Here is a 20,004-nt window from a genome sequence, read left to right on the forward strand (position 1 = left end):
GATTGGATAGACCTTTCAAAGAGACAGCATGCTGGCAATGGGTCGAATGGCCCCCTTTACAGCTGGATCATTCTATGAAAAGAGGCCTAATTGAGTAATTTCACCAAGATAAGCTTGTGGGTTCCGTTTTGAAGTGGATATTTCTCGATCGAGGCACTTGGGGGAGGCCTTTGGGGATGAACCTGTGCCCCTTGCCAGCCCTTTCCCCAAAGGTGAAAATTAATAAACTATTTAATCAAAAACTAGCCAATGGCATGGACGGCTGATGAATTTGCTTTTCTGAGCGTTACTTAATAAACTGCGGACCGTTTGCACTTTCTAATTGGTGTCCTCATTCCTTGCAGAGTCACGAAAAGCAATCTGTGGGTTGGAAATGCCAGTAGGAACCAGAGAGCAGCTCATTTCACACAAGCCGAGGTCTGTGCAGCATTAAGTGGCCTTTTCCCCTGCAGGAAGTACGGTGGTGTGCATTTTTTTTTTCGATTTGGAGTGCCAGAGATTACTGCAAAGGTGTGAGTCACCCACTTTGCTTTTTAAACCCACAGTTCCACTTAATTACATCGTAAAGGTTCTCAGCAATACATAAAAAAATCATTAGCAAGTTATTCCCTCCTTCTGCATCTGAAATTGTGTTCTCATAAATTACAGGGAGATTTAATTCCAGTATGAATGGACCTGACTGTCACACAGAGATGTATTATCCTAATGTATTACTACTTATTTTTCATTACTATTGAAGTCTAAGTTCAAGTCCCATTAATATCACGTCTGCATTTCACTAACTTGACCATGTTCCATGCCCTGATGCACGTTGTTCTATGAGTTGGCTTCTCGACAATGTGATTGCCTAATGTGGGCAAGTGATGCCATTGAATGCGAGATGATACCATCAGCAGAACCAAATTTTGACAATTATACATTTAATAGCGATTGATTGGTTGTGGGGTTTTTTAAATTCATTCGCGGGACATGGGCATCAGTGGCTGGCCAGCATTTATTGCCCATCTCTAGTTGCCCTTGAGAAGGTGCTGGTGAGCTGCCTTCTCTGGGTGGTGGGCGAGTGGAATCGGCTGCCATCGGTTTCAAGTCTAGACGACCCTTCATCCCACATTAAAAACTTATATTAAATTGATCTTTCTCGACACCCTAGCTATGATTATAATGCTACATTCTGCATCCTCTCCTTTCCTTCTCCCCAGGTACTTAATGAACAGTATGTTTTGTCTGTGTAGCGCACAAGAAGTAATACTTTTCATTGTTTCCCACTACATGTGACAATAATAAATCAAATCAAATGAAGAATTGTATATTTATAAAGTTCTGGAATTGTCCATTTGTTATAGCTCCATTTCCTTTGCGGCACTGATGGGAAATCTGTTGTATCGTATCTTGATATGGGCTCCTGTTCTATTCAAGACTGCAGGAAACTACAAAGAGTAATGAATGAAGCCCAATCCATCACTCAAACCAGCCTCCCACCCATTGATTCCACTTATACTTCCCGCTGCTTCGGCAAAGCAGCCAGCATAATTAAGGACTCCACACACCCCGGGCATTCTCTCTTCCACCTTCTTCCATCGGGAAAAAGATACAAAAGTCTGAGGTCAAGTACCGACCGACTCAAGAACAACTTCTTCCCTGCTGCTGTCAGACTTTTGAATGGGCTTTGCATTAAATCGATCTTTCCCTACACCATAGCTATGACTGTAACACTACATTCTGCACTCTCTCGTTTCCTTCTCTATGAACAGTATGCTTTGTCTGTACAGTGCGCAAGAAACAATACTTCTCATGGTGTAATTAATTAAATCAAATCAAAGTTTCACATATTCGTTCATTAAGGGGTATTTACAGTAGGGGGAGGCAATGGCCCTATGGTATTATTGTTAGATTATTAATCCAGAAACTCATCTAATGTTCTGGGGGCCCTGGTTTGAATCCAGCCGCAGCAGGTGGTGGAATTTGAATTCAATAAAAATTATCTGGAATTATGAATCTACGAATGACCAAGAAACCATTGTCGATTGTCGTAAAAACCCACCTAGTTCACTAATATACTTCGGAGAAGGAAATCTGCCATCCTGGTCTGTCCTACATGTGACTCCAGAGCCGCAGCAATGTGGATGATTCCCAACTTGGTAACCAGCAATGGACAATAAATGCTGGCCAGCCAGCGACACCCGTTTCTTTGACTTGACTTGATTTGATTTGATATATTATTGTCACATGTATTGACATACAGTGAAAAGTCTTGTTTCTTGCGTGCTATACAGACAAAACATACCATTCATAGAGAAGGAAAGGAGGGAGTGCAGAATGTAGCGTTACAGTCATAGCTTAGGTGTAGAGAAAGATCAACTTAATGCAAGGTAAGTCCTTTCAAAAGTCTGGCAGCAGCAGGGAAGAAGCTGTTCTTGAGTTGGTTGATGCGTAACCTCAGACTTTTGTATCTTTTCCCTGAAGGAAGAAGGTGGAAGAGAGAATGTGCGTGGGGTCCTTAACTATGTTGGCTGCTTTGCCGAGGCAGCGGGAAGTGCAGACAGATTCAATGGATGGGAGGCTGGTTTGTTTGACTGGGCTACATTCACGACCCTTTGTAGTTCCTTGCAGTCTTGGGCAGAGCAGGAGCCCATACCAAGCTGTGATACATCCAGAAAGAATGCTTTCTATGGTGCATCTGTAAAAGTTGGTGAGACTCGTAGCTGACATGACAAATCTCCTTAGTCTTCTGAGAAAGTAGAGGCATTGGTACACTCTCTTAACCGTAGTGTTGACATGGGAGCACCAGAACAGCTTGTTGGTAAACTGATCACCTAAACACTTGAAGCTCTCAATGTTTTCTACGAAGTAGACAGGGGCATGTTCTCCTTCACACTTCCTGAAGTTGATGACAATCTCCTTCATTTTGTTGACATTGAGGAAGAGATTATTGTTGCCCCATCAGTTCGCCAGATTCTTGGTCTCATTCCTGTACTCTGTCTCATTCTACAAATGAATGAAAAAACCTTGCATAACATTCAAAGTGTCTGATTCCCAATCTGCTGAATAATATGAGCTCCAGCCTCCAGCAGCTGTAGTTCAGACGGTTGATGGCTGCCTTGTTTTTTAGTACCATTATAATAGTTACTGGCAGCTGTGCTCATTAACAAACCCCGTTCAACACCGTCCTAAGGAATCAGAAAAGCACTTGGAAATATTGGAAACATTTTTATGGTGGCATGCTCTAGGGTTCTTTTGTCAGAAGGCTGTGTGATTAATCTCTCTAACACCAAAGCACTTCTGCTTCTAAATATAAAAAGACTGACCAAAAATGAAGTGGATAAAGGGTAGATGTGACTGCTTCATAAAGGGCTGTGCAAAGTTCATTGGTTATGCCATCTGAAACCCACATTAAACTCCTTTCACATTAAGAAAATAGATAATGGCCCTGGCTGCCCTGCAATGTCTCAACAACTTTAATGACACTCACCATTATCAGTGAATTAATTATCCAGCAATATAGGACAGGGATGAGTTATGAATCACCATCTGTCACTGGGCGGTTTTCTCTGGTCTGTTATTAGGTCTCTCAAAAAGGCATCTTGTCCTCGTCTTCCCGTAAGTCACAAGGATTTGCTGTCTTTGTTCATTAATTACCAATTAAACTCACCGTGGAAAGTTAAGGCTGGTACTTAGCGGCATAATTAACTTCTTTCTTGAGGAGATTTATGATTCTGCAATATCGCTCAGCGGTCCTGCCCAGAATGGGAGCAATTATATGAGAATGGATACTTTTTTAAAAAAATATTTGTGGCGAATAAGGGAGATACATCATAGAAAGCATCCTTCTGGATGTATCACAACTTGGTACGGGTCCTGCTCTGTCCAAGACCCCAAGAAAATGACAAAAGATTGTGAATGAAGCCCTGGCCATCATACAAACCAACCCCATCCATTGACTCAGTCTACACTTCTGGCTGCCTTGGAAAAGCAGCCAGCATAACTAAGGGCCATACGCTCCCCAGGCATTCTCTCTTCCACCTTCTTCCGTTAGAAAAATGAGACAAAAGTCTGAGATCACGTACCAACCTATTCAAGAACAGCTTCTTCCCTGCTACCATCAGACTTTTGAATGGACTTACCTCATATTAAGTTGATCTTTCTCTACGCCCTAGCTATGACTGTAGCACTCTCTCATTTCCTTCTCTATGAATGGTATGCTTTGTCTGTATCGTATGCAAGAAACAGTATTTTTAACCGTACACTAATACATGTGACAATGATAAATCAAATCAAATATCAGAACATGTATTTGTAAAGAACCTTTAATGTAGTTAAACATCGCAGGGCAATTCAAAGAGACATTAGAAAGCTAAGTGAAACATTGTGCCACAGGAAGAGGTATTAGGGGAGTGATTAAAGTTTGGTCAAAGTGGTAGGTTTTAAGGAGTGAAGTGGGGAGACAGATGGCGTAGGGAGAGAATTCCAGAGCTTCGGAGCCCAGGCAAGTGAAGGCACGTCCATCATTGGTAATAGAATCTACGCAGTTTTTCAAACTGGACAACTAAGGATTGGCAATATATACCAATCTTCACAATAATATGCACACCCAGGAATGACAAAAGCTGCAGACAACTCACCCCTTGGAAAAATAACATGGGCTGAAACCCCAAATTTTCCCATTGGAAAATCCTGCCCGATGATTCAGTATTATTTCAGGAAGGGCTCCAAAAGACAGAAGTGTAGACGGAGTCAATGAATGGGAGGCTGGTTTGTGTGATTGGGCTTCATTCATGACCTTTTGTTGTTTCTTGAGCAGAAGCCTTACCAAGTTTTGATACAACCAGAAAGAATGCTTTCTGTGGCTCATTTCCTTTATTCACCGCAAATATTTAAATAATATCCCATTCTCATATAATTGTTCCCATTCTGGGCAGGAGAGCTGAGCGATATTGCGGAATCATAAATCTCAAGAAAAGAGTTAAACGTTAAGTGCATTGGCCATGCTAAGTTCTCCCGCAGTGTGCTCCAATAAGCACCAGTGTGTGGCAACTAGGGGAATTTCATAGTAATTTAGTTGCAGTGTTAATGTAAGCCTACTTGTAACACTAATAATAAACTTTTGCCCATTGAAGCTGTGTAAAATTATATCAAAATGGAGTTTAAATAGAACTGAGGCAAGAATGTGACACTACAACTTTAAACACAAGTAGTTACTCAACAATAGTGTCACAGAGTCATAGAGTAATACAGCATGGAAACAAAGCCTTGGGCCCAATGGTCCATGCTGACTATGGTGCCCTCCTATCTAGTCTAAATTGTCCGTGTTTGGCCCATATCCCTCTAATCCTTTCCCATCCATGTACTTATCCAAATGCTTTTTAAATATTGCTATTGTATCTGCCTCAACTACTTTCTCTATCAGCTCATTCCATATACAAAATGCCTTCTGAGTGAAGAAGTTACCCTTTGGGCCTCTTTTAAATCTTTCCCCTCTTGCCTTAAACCTATGTCCCCTAGTTTTCAATTCCCCTACCCTAGGGAAAAGACTATGACCAGAATTCTACCGGCCCACTTGCCACGTACATCAAAGTGGGTGAGGGGCAGAGCATGGGAAGGTCTGTTGCCCTTGGGTGGGATTTTACGGTTTCAGGACGAGTAAGGTGATAAAATCCCTCTCTATGTGTGTTTATTCTATCTGTACACCTCAATAAGATCACCCCTCATTCTCCTACATTTGAAGAAATAAAGTCTTAGCCTGGCCAACCATCCCCTATAACTCAGGCCCACTGGTCCTTGTAACATCCTGGTAGATCATTTCTCCACTTTAATGAGCTGTTAAGCTGGAATAAATGCCTTTCCTTTTCAGGTGACAGACACATAAATCGATATTCAGAATCACAAAATACTACATTGCAGAATAAACTGTTCGGCCCATCAACTCTGCACCAAAGCACGAGGGGCCCTGACCTGCCCACCTAATCCCACTTGCCAGCACTTGGTCCATTGCCTTGAATGTTATGACGTGCCAAGTACTCATCCAGGTACTTTGTAAAGGATGTAAGTTTATCCACCTCCACCACTTTCCCAGGCAGCACATTCCAGACTGTCACCACCCTCTGGGTAAAACTTTTTTTCCACAACCCCCTAATCCTCCCACCCCTCACTTTCAGCATGTCCCCCTTGTAACTGACCCTTCAACTAGGGGGAACAGCTGCTCCCTATCCACCCTGTTCATGCCCCTCAATCTTGAACACCTCAATCAGGTCGCCCTTCAATGTTCTCTGTTCCAATGAAAACAGCTCAAGCCTATCCAACCTTTTTATAACTTAAATATTCTACCCCAGTCAGCATGCTGGTGAATCTCCTCTGCACTCCCTCCAGTGCAATCACATCCTTCCTATAATGTGGTGACCAGAACTGCACACAGTACTCTAACTGTGGCCTCACCAAAGTTCTATACAACACCAACATGACCTCTCTGCTTTTGTAATCTGTAGTCCATTTGATAAAGTGTGCCACATGCCTTTTTCACCACCCTATTAACCTGCCTTTCTGCCTTCAGAGATCTATGGACAAACACATCCTTACTCAGAAAAGGAGGCCAAAATTGCACACAATACTCCAGGCGTGGCCTCACCAAGGTCCTGTATAATTACAACAACACACTCCCGTTGCTGTGCTCAAAACCTCTCGCTCTGAAGGCCAACATACCGTTTGCCTTCTTTACTGCCTGCTGCACCTGCATGCTTATCTTCAGTGACTGGTGCACACACCCCTCTCCCAATTTACAGCCATGCAGGTAGTCATCTGTCTTCTTGTTTTTGCTTCTAAAATGAATAACTTCACATTTATCCAAATTCTACTGTATCTGCCATTGGTTCGCCCACTCACCCAACCTGTCCAGATGATGCTGAAGGATCTCGTCAGAGTTCACCCTCCCATTCAACTTGGGTATCTATCTGCAAACTTTGAGATGTTACATTTTGTTCCCTCATCCCAATCATTTATATATATTGTGTCCCAGCACCAATACCTATGGCACCCTACTAGTTACCTGCCAATTTGAAAAGGACCCATTAATTCTTACTCTGTTTCCTCGCTGCCAACCAGCTTTCTATCCATCTCAATACACTTCCTCCAATCCCATGCACTTTAATCTTGTATGATAATCTCGTACGCGGGACTTTGTCAAACGCTTTCTGAAAGTCCAAATATACCACATCGACTGGCTCCCCCTTGTCAACTCTACTAATTTCATTTTCAAAGAATTCCAACAGATTTGTCAAGCATGATTTCCCCTTCATAAATCCATTCTAACTCTGTCCGATCTTGGCATTGCGTCTGAAATGCTCCACTGTAAAGTCGTTGATAATGGATTTGAGAATTCTCCCCACTACCGATGTTAGGTTTACTGGTCTATAATTCCCTGTTTTCTCTCTACCTCCCTTTTTGAATATTGGAGGGACATTAGCTACTCATCAATCTGCAGGGACTGTTCCGCTATATAGAAATCTATAGAATCCTGGAAGATGACCACCAACGCATCTATTATTTCTAGAGCCGCTTCCTTAAGTACTCTGGGATGTAGATTATCAGGCCCTAGGGATTTATCCATCTTCAATCCCATCAATTTTTCCAGCAACATTTTGCTACTGATGATGATTTCCCGCAGTCCTTCTGGCATTTGATTTGTGTCCTCTCTGGTGAAGAGAGGCCCTTCAGCCCATTGATTCTGCGCCGACACGTGAGAAACACCTGACCTCCCCGTGATGGCTGTTTGGGGTTTTGGGGAGAGGGGTCCATGCCAGCAATGTTTTTTTGGGGGGGGAGGGGAGGATTACTGGCATCTATCGTTTTGGGGGGCTGGAGGATAGTGGTCTGATGTTGGCAATGTTCGGGAGTAAGGGGGGGTGGAGGGTGATTAGAGTCTGCCTGTTTTTGTGGGGGCGTGTGGGAGGTGGGGGAGACTCTGATCTTGGTGGGGAGGACACCCGGAGACCTCCATGGTGTGGTTTGGAAGGAGGAGGTTATCTTTCCTCCTGATTGTGACTCCCTTTAGAAAGGATGTCTCCGTCTCCGTGCTGTTGGGTTTTATCGACCCTGCCCCTCAACATGATGGTGTGAAACACACCCACCTGCTTTGGGTGGGATTTTACAGTCTCGCTCAGGTGAGACCCAAAATTCCTGCCTGGGATCAATGGAGATTTCTGTTGTCGAACGTTCACTCTCTCTGATTCCCTGGCCGGCGAGGCAATAGATTTCCAGCCAATGTGTCAGAAGCTGTGGAGAGAAAACCAGCCTGTTTCTCTGGAGAGAAATACACTATTTTTCATTCAGACCCTGACACTTTGCCATTTTTTGGTAAGATTCCACCCAGTATCTCTCCACTTTGGCAACGGACAATAAAATCATTGGATTATAAAATTGTACTCAATCTTGTCATATTCCCCAGGATGGATTAGATTAAAATTGCCCCATCACCTCACTTCCAAGCTGAGAACTTTCTGTAGCATTGATTTGGGTATCTAGAATGGTGATAGCACAGGAGGAGGCCATTCAGCCCATTGTAATTGTGCTGGCTTTCTAACGGAATAATTCACCTCGTGCCACATGCACGCCTTTACCTCGCAGATAGAAATCCAGTTTCCTATTGAATGTCTCGAGTTATCCTGCCTCCTTCATACTCTCAGGCACTGCTTCCCAGGCCTTAGCCACTCACCGTGTGACCAGGGGACATCAGCAAAGATTGTGTTCGCTGGGAATATTTCAAGATTACAGAAGGCGGCAGGAAGTTCCCACCCGTTTAGAGTCTGTCCTTTGCTTGGATGTTGTGTAATATTTGTCTGACAAATGAGGGATTAAGCAGTTGCTCCTATTAACATTTAATACTTGGTTTCTGCACAGCTATAAACTGGATATGACTCCGAAGATAGTACTGAGATTAGCGTTTGACGTGAATTTGCCTCAACTGAAATGGGAACTTTCGTGAAATTGGTCTTTGGTGATCTCACAAAGCAGGAATTAACCCTTCACTATCCTCACCAATAAATATTCGGTTCCTTTGATTTCAATAGAGACAAATATCCGGGCTGGAGTGCAGAAGACCTACGTTTCCGGATTAAAGACGTTTCTCCGGAATTCCTCATTATCTCCATACTTTACCCCTAAAATTGCATTTCCACACTGCTTCGAATTGACCCTTTGCGTGGGTTTCCTCCGGGTGTTCCGGTTTCCTCCCGCAGTCCAAAGATGTGCAGGTTAGATGGTTTGGTCATGCTAAATTGCCCCTTAGTATCAGGGGGACTAGCTAGGGTAAATGCATGGGGTTATGGGGATAGGGCCTTGGGTGGGATTGTGGTCTGTGTTGACACGATGGGCCGAATGGCCTCTTTCTGCGCTGTAGGGTTCTTTGATTCTATGAAAGTGTACTGCCGCTGAAGTTATGTTTGGAGACTAGGGCTGGGATTTGCTGACCGTTCACACCCCGTCACTGCTGCCATCCAGAACAGAGAATTTGGCGCTCAGACAAATCTCCCTTCACTGTAGCGGGAGCAGAAAATTCCTCTGGCGCGAATGGCAGGGAGATACCGTCCTTATGTCGTCCTCTGAGGTGTGCCAATAAAATTGCAATTACACATGAAATTAACAATATACAATAGACAAAGATACAGCCTATGTGAGGAAGTGGGAGGGTGGCAGGGGGGGAGGTTGACTCAGTTTCCAAACCCTCGGGGTATGACAGTGGGTAGACCTTAGATCGTGTTCTTGGGGCCTGTAAGCTTTAGCAGCAGTTACCCCAAGTTTTAATGTGTCCTGAACCTTGCAATGAGCAATGCTCGGTGGTGGACAACTCTGTGCGTTGGGAGACCAAAGGAGTTCAGGCGATCGATAAGTGTCTTTCACTGAGTTGATGGTCCTCAAAGAGTGTGTGCCTGGGAACAGCCCATCGAGTTGTGTGTCCTGGAGCTGCTTGGGGTGATCCTTCCCAGATCTTCTCCACAAAGACACAATCCAGAAGGGGGTGAGTGACGATCTCCTCCTGACCAGGGCCATCTTGAGGGCAGTGTGATGACACTCTGGGGCTGCAGGAATGACCTGATGGGGAGCACCTTTCTCTTCACCTGTCACACTCCAGCATGTAGTGACATTTGGGGTTTACATACTGAGGGTCTAAACACAACTTGATGCAGCTGTATAAAAGGATGAGGGCAGCATTGGGTGTGTTTCCCAGACCCCCAACTCCATTGTGGGATTTGTACACTGTGTCCCTGCAGACATTGTTCATGTTGTATCTCCAGACAAAGCAGAAGATGACTTGGTTGATAACCGCACGGCTGGAGTGAGGGATGGACCAGACCTGCACTGTGCACAGGAACACTGAGAGCACCTTGCGCCTGATGACCCAGGCTCTTACCTACAATGGAGAAGGAGCATCGCTCCCAGAAGCCCAGCTTCTGCTTCACCTTGGCTGTATCATCCTTTCAGTTTGTGGCTGATGCCCCTGTCCTTTCAGAACCACATTACCTTCAGGGGACTGACTTGGAGAAGATGGGCTGAATGGCCACCTTCAGCTTTTCAATGGTGGCGAAAGGGACAAAGAGTCAGTCAGGCCATTTCCCAAGAAAGATGACGTCACTCTAAGTTTGTGAATAAATGTACGACTGGAGGTTTCATCACATGATTCCCCCCACTTCCCTCTCTTCCTTGCCCTCCCACTCCATGTTCCAGCCATTAGTTGGCCAACAGATCCATCCTTGTACTCTGCCTTCCTGCACCAATTGGAAAAGAAAAAGACTCATTATCCAATTGGACGATGCTTGACTATCAGACAAGCAACCTTTTCCCCTCGTTTTTCAATATTTTTATATCTGGCAGCGAGAAATGTTCAGAAAATGACAAAGGAAAAAATCTTTTTTAATGATTTTTCTCTATAATTACACACAGCAGTATCATTGAACTTCAGTTCCTGGAGACTTTATTCATAAACTGGACCTCACTCTTGCCTTGATTTACTCTGGTTCCCGATGTCAGTTCAGACTGGTTGCAGATGCTCATTATAGCATCATGGAGCCGCAGAGTTTTACAGCACGGAAACTGGTCCTTCTGCCCATCGTGTCTACGCCAGCCATCAAGCACCTATCTATTCTAATCACATTTTCCAGCACTGGGTCCATAGTTTTGTATGCTATGTCATTTCAAGTGCTAATCTAAATACTCAGAATGCTGAACGCAGGAGTTGGGACATCTTGTTGAAGTTGTACTAGACCACACTTGGAATACTATGTACAACTCTGGTCACCCTATTATAGAAAGGGTATTATTAAACTAAATAAAGTGCAGAATAGATTTACTAGGATGCTATCGGGACATGATGGCTTGTGTTATAAGGACAGGCTAGATAGACTGGGACATGGGGTGATTTTATGGAAGTCCATAAAATAATGAGGGGCGTGGATAAGGTAGATAGTCAACACCTTTTCCCAAAGGTAGGTGAGTCTAAAACTAGAGGGCATAGTTTAAGGTGAGAGGGGAAAGATACAAAAGGGGTACTTTTCTCACACAGAGAGTGGTGAGTGTCTGGAACGAGCTGCCAGGGGTGGTTGTAGAAGTGGGTACAATTTTGTCTTTTAAAAAGCATTCCGATGTTACATGGGTAAGGTGGGTATAAAGGGATATGGGCCAAACTTGGGCAATTGGGACTAATTTAGTGGTTAAAAAAAGGCGACATGGACATGTTGGGCCGAAGGGCCTGTTTCAGTGCTGCAAACTTTGATGACTACTTCTTAAATGTTGTGAGGGTTTCCTCCTCTTCCACCCTTTCAGCCAGTGAGTTCCAGATTCCCACCACCCTCTGGATGAAAACATTCTCGCTATATCTCCTTTAAACCTCCTGCCCCTTACCTTAAATTTCTGCCCCTTGGCTATTGACCCCTCTGTTAAGGGCAAAAGTACCTTTCCATCCACCTCATCTGTGCCCCTCATAATTTTGAACATTTCAATCAGGTCCCTCCTGCTCCAAGGAAAATAACCCCCAGCCTGCACAATGACAGTGGATCGATCAGTGACTACCTTATACTTAAGGCTTCTAGTCTTGTGCTTTTGTAATCCTGTATAAAAATGGGCTCTACACCGGAGAATGATGTTACAATACAAGTACGCCATTGTACTTATGTTCATCTGCGCACTGCACAGCACTGAGATTGATGGTACAGTGGTTAGCACTGCTGCCTTGCAGCACCAGGGACCCGGGTTTGATTCCCGTCTTCGGTCACTGTCTGTGCAGAGTCTGCATGTTCTGTCTGTGTCGGCGTGGGTTTCCTCTCGGTGCTCCGGTTTCCTCCCACAGTCCGAAAGACGTGCTGGCTAGGTACATTGGCCATGTCAAATTCTCCCTCAGTGTACCTGAACAGGTGCCGGAGGGTGGAGACGCGGGGATTTTCACACTAACTTCACTGTAGTGTTAATGTGAGCCTACTTGAGACACTAATAAATAAAATTCAAGCGGGCGGAATTATTGGCTTGGAGGACAGCTATAACATCAATGAACAGACATGCCTTTGCGTGTCAGTGGGAGAAAATTACAATCGGGGTCTGATAGATATTCGGGAATGCCGATTTGCATATTACAGACAGCCTCCTATTTGAAACAAGCAGATGCCCTGATTTGAATACCGTTACTAAACGTTCAGACTCGCGAGGTCCCAAGATCTGTAGAGTAGGCAGATTTGCTGTGGTAAAACTGCACCTTAGAGTCCCAAAGGTTAGATGGTAAAAGTGTGGCGTTACAGGGATAAGGTGGGACAGTGAGCCTGGGTAAGAATCAGTGCAGTTTCGATGGGCTGAATGGCCTCCTCTGCACTGTTGGGATTCCATGAGGTAATGAGTCCGCTGAGTGTTGGCATTGGATGGGGTGGGGGTTGCGGTTAGAATTGACATCTTTAAGGTATTTCAATCCTAATAGCCCATGGCCAAATCGTAAAGACCTTGATGTAGCAAAAGCCTACATGATATATTTAACGGAAGTATGTTACATGTGGGATAAACCGCTGTGTGTAATTACTGAGTGGATTTATAATGCAGTTGGCTCACATGGAGACAAGGAAATCTGTAAAGAGACAATACACAGCACGTCCCACCAACCCAGACACAGGACTGACTGCAACCTCTTCTGAAGCCAAATTTACTTACGTTAAATTAGTTTCCCTTCAAAGGAAGAACCCCAGAAAGCATTCACTTAACATCAAGAGATTTGGGAAGGATAGTCAGTTCATGAAATATTGAAAAAATTACAAGTGAAGAGAAGACAGACAACAGTCTTAATTCAAAATAATCATGCCTAAGTTGTCTGCCTCAATCTGAGAAATCGCCAAATAGTCACCTCATTCTTTCTCTCTTTCTTTCTCCCCCTGCTCTCACTGCTCCTTATTGTGACTGTCCCCTTGGGAGGTTGAATTGAGTTGGGAGCATCATGAATTTAGATAATTGGAGTCCGAGAAGACACGTAGGGCTGCATTTTGCCAGCTCTCTCAGGGTGTGCAGGGACATACAGGGATGGTGAGGAGGGGTGGCAATGTGGCTCAGCGGTTAGCTGCTACCTCACAGCACCAGGGACCCTCAATCAATTCCCAGCTTGGGTCACTGTCTGTGCAGAATTTGCAAGTTCTCCACGTGTCTGCGTGGGTTTTTGCCTCAATCTGAAAGACGTGCTGGTTAGGTGCATTGGCCATGCTAACTTCTCCCTCAATGTACCCGAACAAGTGCCGGAGTGCAGCGACTAGGGGATTTTCACAGTAACTTCATTGCAGTGTTAATGTAAACCAACTTGTGACTAATAAATAAACTTCAATTTTAACGTTGTAAATGGTTGTGGGGATTGTCAGAAGGATGACATCAGTACAATAGTGAGAAATGATCAGTGCTCAGAAGATCGTTTTGTGTATTATTCTTTCATGGGACATGGGCATTGTTGGCTAGCCAGACCAGGTAAGTACAGCAGATTTCCTTCCCTAAAGGACATTAGTGAACCAGATGGGTTTTAGCTAGGACTGTAACACTACATTCTGCACCTTCTCCTTTCCTTCTCTATGAACGGTATGCTTTGTCTAGATAGTGCGGAAGAAACAATACTTTTCACTGTAAGTTAAAACATGTGACAATAATAAATCAAATCAAATCAAAATCCCTACAGTGCAGAAGGAGGCCATCGTGGCCTCACTGATTCTCCAAAAGAGCATTTTATTGAGGTCCATCTCCCATCCTCAGGGAAATTCTCATGGCTAATCCATCCAATCTGCATACTTTTGGACAGTGGGAGGAAACCGGAACATCCGGAGGAAACCCACACAGACATGGGGAGAATGTGCAAACTCCACAAAAATAGTTACCCAAACCGGGGATCGAACCCGAGCCCCTGGTGCTGTGAGGCAGCAGTGCTAACCACTGTGAAACCGTGCCTATTCAGAGAGTGGGACTAGCTTGGATACGTTTAAAGGGAAGTTAGATAAACACACGGAGAAGACAGAAATGGAAGGATAGTTTGATGGGATAGAGGATGAAGGGAGGGTGGAGGCTCATGTGTAATATAAACACCAACCTGAACTTACTGGGCTGGATGGACTACCTCTGTGCTATAAATACTTGTGCGGTGATGGGGTGCATGTACCCTATTTATTTATGATGAGAGTGTGGACTATTGTTGTTTCTAATTTATTTCTATTAACTTATTTATGAGCTTATTTTGCATCTTTAATATCCTCCGACTTCACACGTATTTGTTGAGCGAGTTGTAGTTGCGATGGTAAAGTGGTCGCATTAAATTATCTTTGGTTGCTGGGACATGTTTTGTGGATTAGGATTATTGACACCTCACACTTATGTAACTGTAGAGTGACTGGATTTAATTTCTCTTTTGCGATGTTCCAATCATGTAACTGTGCAGAATATAATCCTTCCTGATGTATTGTTGAGAGGAGGCTCAGTGTTCATCAAATTATTCCCATTGATCTAGCCTGACATTGCTGTATTTATAGACTGTTTCTTGTACACATGTCTATTTGTTGAAAGGCTGGCTCCACGGGAGGTCTTGTTTACCAGATCTGTTCTGATGGCCCGAATTGATAGTCGGCCGATTCTCTCTCCGTCTTGCTGATTGTTCTCTGTAATTATTGTTTTTAATTTCCAGTAGCTGGTTGGTCCGCTTTCTTTTAACCCATTTCGCCCCATTGCTTTACCCTGAAGGAGTGTAACTACCCGTGTGGTTTCTGGGGGGAGTTATACAAATGTAACAAACATAAATATACAAGGGCGGCACGGTGACACAGCGGTTAGCACTGCTGCTTCACAGCTCCAGGGATCTGGGTTCGATTCCTGGCTTGGGTCACTGTCTGTGTGGAGTTTGCACCTTCTCCTCGTGTCTGCGTGGGTTTTCTCCGGGTGCTCTGGTTTCCTCCCACAGTCCAAAGATGTGTGGGTTAGATTGATTGGCCATGCTAAGAAATTGCCACTTAGTGTCCAGGGATGCGTAGGTTAGAGGGATTAGCGGATAAATATGTAGGCATGTGGGGGTAGGGGCTAGGTGGGATTGTGGTCGGTGCGGATGCAATGGGCCGAATGGCCTCTTTCTGCACTGTAGGGTTTCTATGTTTCTATGTTCTATATGATTTAGGAGCAAGAGTAGAGCAATGGGCCCCTTGAGTCTGCTCCACCATTCAATAAGATCAAGGCTGATCTGATTGCATCCTATATTCCTGCCTACCCCGGATAACCTTTTACCCTGTAATGACCTCAGTGAGGCCCATGAGTGGAGTATGAGCTCCCTGATTGAGGTAAGTGCCTGCCCAACCAGGGAGTCTCATCTGTGTGCATAAGGAGGAGTGTCAGGGCTATTGACACTCCGGATTCTGACTTTGTCCCTGAAGCATTCTTAGAAGTGGATATAAATTTGTAAATAAAGGAAATCTGGTGAAGTGACACCAGCCTCTGAGGAGTTATTTCGCAACCCTCCCCCGTTAATCAAGAATCTATCTAGCTCTGCCTCAAAGATATTCCAAAATTTTGCTTCCATTGTTTTTGAGGAAGAGAGTTCCAGACACTCATCACTCTCTGAGAGAACTTTATCCCCTCATCTCTGTTTTAATTGAGCGACCCCTTATTTTTCAACAATGACCCTGCAATGTGGCAAAGTGAGGCTTGAACTCCAGTCAGTGAACTGACAGAATAATTTATAAATAACGGCAATTTCTTATTCCCTTTCAGGGAAACACCTGTTAAAGGTTTACTAGATCACATCCCTCCCCATTTATGTTTCAAACTATATACACAACAGGTAAGTAACCAAAAAAACCCCAAGACTAGCAGGGCATCAAATACAGTCCATTACAAGTCCGGTCTTTCTGATGATTTCCGAACTCATTGGGAATGACAAAGCTCCCGGGCAGGCCCTTCTCTCACTGGGTCAATCTGCTCTCACTCTCTGCTCGATGAACGTCCAACCAGTGATGAGCTGCTTGGGCTAGTGCTCTCCCCACTTGCTGAAGCTGAGAAGGTTGTTTCTTTTGCTGGTGGACACGTCACCCCCATTCAGAGAGAGGGATACCCTTCACCTCCACTCAACGGATGGCACCACCATTACCGGCACAACAATACTTGACAGCTCCTTTGGAGCGAAACTTGTTTGCCTTTCCCTTACATGATCCACATGTTTCCGTACTCTATTTCCTTGAATGTCGATGATGTACGACACTGGCCCAGTCTTTTTCACCCAGGATCCATACTGCACTTCTCCCAAAGTTCCTTGCAAAACCTGGTTGTCCATCCTGAAACTGCGCTCTGGTTTGCTTGAATCATGACACAGCTTCTGGGCATCCTGCTTTATCTCCATCTTTCACGCTAGCTTTGGAAATATGAGATCCAGGCATGTCCAAAGACGTCTACCCGTCAACAGTTCAGCGGGGACGCTGCCAGTGTGAGGGGTCATCCAATAAGCCATCAGAAACCACAAAGCTTTAGAGCCATAGAATCCCTACAGTGCAGAAGGAGGCCATTTGGCCCATCGAGTCTGCACCGAACAACAATCCCACCCAGGCCCCATTCCTGTAACCCCACATCTTTACCCTGCTTAATCCTCCTGACACTAGGGTTAATTTAGCACGGCCAGTCCACCTAACTTAGAACATAAGAACATAAGAACATAAGAAATAGGAGCAGGAGTAGGCCATCTGGCCCTTCGAGCCTGCCCCGCCATTCAATAAGATCATGGCTGATCTGTCGTGGCTCAGTTCCACTTTCCCGCCCTCTCCCCATAACCCTTAATCCCCTTGCCTATCAAAAACCCATCAACCCGCGTCTTAAATATATTTAACGAGGCAGCCTCCACCACTTCAACAGGCAGAGAATTCCAGAGATTCACCACCCTTTGAGTGAAGAAGTTCCTCCTCAACTCCGTTCTAAACTGCCCCCCCGCTTTATCTTGAGGCTGTGCCCCCTAGTCCTACTGTCCTTTCTGAGCGGGAAGAGTCTCTCCACCTCTATCCTATCCATCCCATTCATCATCTTATATGTCTCAATGAGATCTCCCCTCTTGCACATCTTTGGACTGTGGCAGGAAACTGGAACACCCGGAGGAAACCCACACAGACATGGGGAGAATGTGCAAGCTCCACACAGATAGTGACCCGAGGCTGGAATGGATCCCTGGCGCTGTGAGACAGCAGTGCTAACCACTGTGTCATTGTGCCACCCAGTTGGCCAAGAGTCTGGGGGCTGCTTTTGCATTGACACCTTAAAGGTCTGGACTGCTCTCTCTCTCTGCCAACCTATTGGACATAGAAACATAGAAAAACTACAGCACAAACAGGCCCTTCGGCCCACAAGTTGTGCTGAACATTTTCCTACCTACTAGGCTGTTTTACTGAGTTAAATGTACTTATCCAAAAATCTCTGAAAAGACCCAGTTGAACCCACCTCCACCACAACTGCCGGCAGCTGATTCTACGCACCTACCCTCTGAGTGAAAAACTTACACCTGACATCCCCTCTGTACCTACTCCCCAGCACCCTAAACCTGTGTCCTCTTATGGCAGCCATTCCAGCCCTGGGAAAATGCCTCCGAGAATCCACTCTATCACTACCTCTCAACATCTTATACACCTCTATCAGGTCACCCCTCATCCTTCGCCTCCCTAAGGAGAAAAGACCGAGCTCTCTCAGCCTATCCTCATAAGGCATGTCACCCAATCCAGGCAACATCCTTGTAAATCTCCTCTGCACCCTTTCTATGGCTTCCACATCCTTCCTGTAATAAGGCGACCAGGACTGCGCACAGCGCTCCAAGTGGGGTCTGACTAGGGTCTTATACAGCTGCAGCATTATCTCCCGACTCCTAAACTCAATTCCTCGATTGATGAAGGCCAGTACACCATACGCCTTCTTAACCACATCCTCTACCTGCGAAGCTGATTTGAGCATCCTATGTACCCGGACCCCAAGATCCTTTGATCTTCCACACTGCTAAGAGTTTTACCCTTAATATTATATACTATCATCCCATTTGACCTGCCAAAATGAACCACCACAGACTTGTCTGGGTTGAAGTCCATCTGCCACTTCACCGCTCAGTCTTGCATCCTTTCTATGTCTTGCTGCAACTTCTGACATCCCTCCAAACTATCCACAACACATCCAACCTTCGTGTCATCGGCAAACTTACCAACCCACCCCTCCACTTCCTCATCCAGGTCATTTATAAAAATCACAAAGAGCAAGGGTCCCAGAACAGATCCCTGGGGCACTCCACTGGTGACCGACCTCCATGCAGAAAAAGACCCATCCACAACCACTCTCTGCCTTCTGTGGGTAAGCCAGTTCTGGATCCACAAAGCAATGTCCCCTTGATCCCATGCCCCCTCACTTTCTCAATAAGCCTTGCATGGGGGAACTTACCGAAAGCCTTGGTGAAGTCCATATAAACCACATCTACCACTCTTCCTTCGTCAATGTATTTAGTCACATCTTCAAAAAACTCAACCAGGCTCGTAAGGTGTGGCCTGCCCTTGACAAAGCCGTGCTGACTATTTTTGATCATACTATACCTCTCTAAATGTTCATAAATCTTGATAGCTTGATCTTGGGTTTGGACATAACTCGGCATGACATCAAGGGCTGAAGGGCCTGTACTGTACTGCACTGTTCTATGTTCTATGTTCTATGTTCTATATTCTATGTTCTATCTTTTCCCAAAGGTAGGGGAGTCTAAAACTAGAAGACATAGGTTTAAGGTGAGGGGGGAGAGATACAAAGGGATCCAGAGGGGCAATTTTTTTCACACAGAGAGTGGTGAGTGACTAGAACAAACTGCCATAAGCAGTGGTAGAGGCGGGTACAATTTTGTCTTTTAAAAAGCGTTTAGACAGTTACATGAGTAAGATGGGTATAGAAGGACATGGTCCAAACATGGGCAAGTGGGACTAACATAGTGGTTAAAAAAAGGGTGGCACCGACAAATTGGGCTAAAAGGTCTGTTTCCATGCTGTAAACCTCTGTGACTCTATGACTTTCAATTCTGTTGGCTGTAAATACTAACTTAAGGCGCTTTGATGTAATGACCCCAGTGCTTCACATTGAGATCAAAAACTTCGGGTTTCCCAATCAAGGTAATTTTTAACTCACTTTTTGCTGTTGCTGCCTAAATCCAGTGGAGGCCTGGCCTTGAGTTGCAGCTGGCCACAGAGGTATCCCAATCCCACCCTCGTCGCCAGTGTAGTGCAGCGAAGCAAGGCTCAAACTCAGGTCAGTGAACTAAAAAAAGTTCATTGACAGAATATCTCACAGAGCAAGGAAAAGGGTCTCAAACTCCACGGACCCAAAATGTCAACTTCTGGAACAAGCCCAGGCAAGTCTGAGTGAGTCCCCGACTCAACTCCCGAGTGGACCAGCAGGTCACATGACTATTTCAGGGAAACGCCCCTTAATGGGTCATAGACATCTAGTGCTAGCTTCTCCAACAAGAGGAATCACCCTCTTCAC

Source organism: Carcharhinus amblyrhynchos, chromosome 8, assembly GCF_965287045.1.
Source record: "Carcharhinus amblyrhynchos chromosome 8, sCarAmb.v2.hapA, whole genome shotgun sequence".
Classification (NCBI taxonomy): domain Eukaryota; kingdom Metazoa; phylum Chordata; class Chondrichthyes; order Carcharhiniformes; family Carcharhinidae; genus Carcharhinus; species Carcharhinus amblyrhynchos.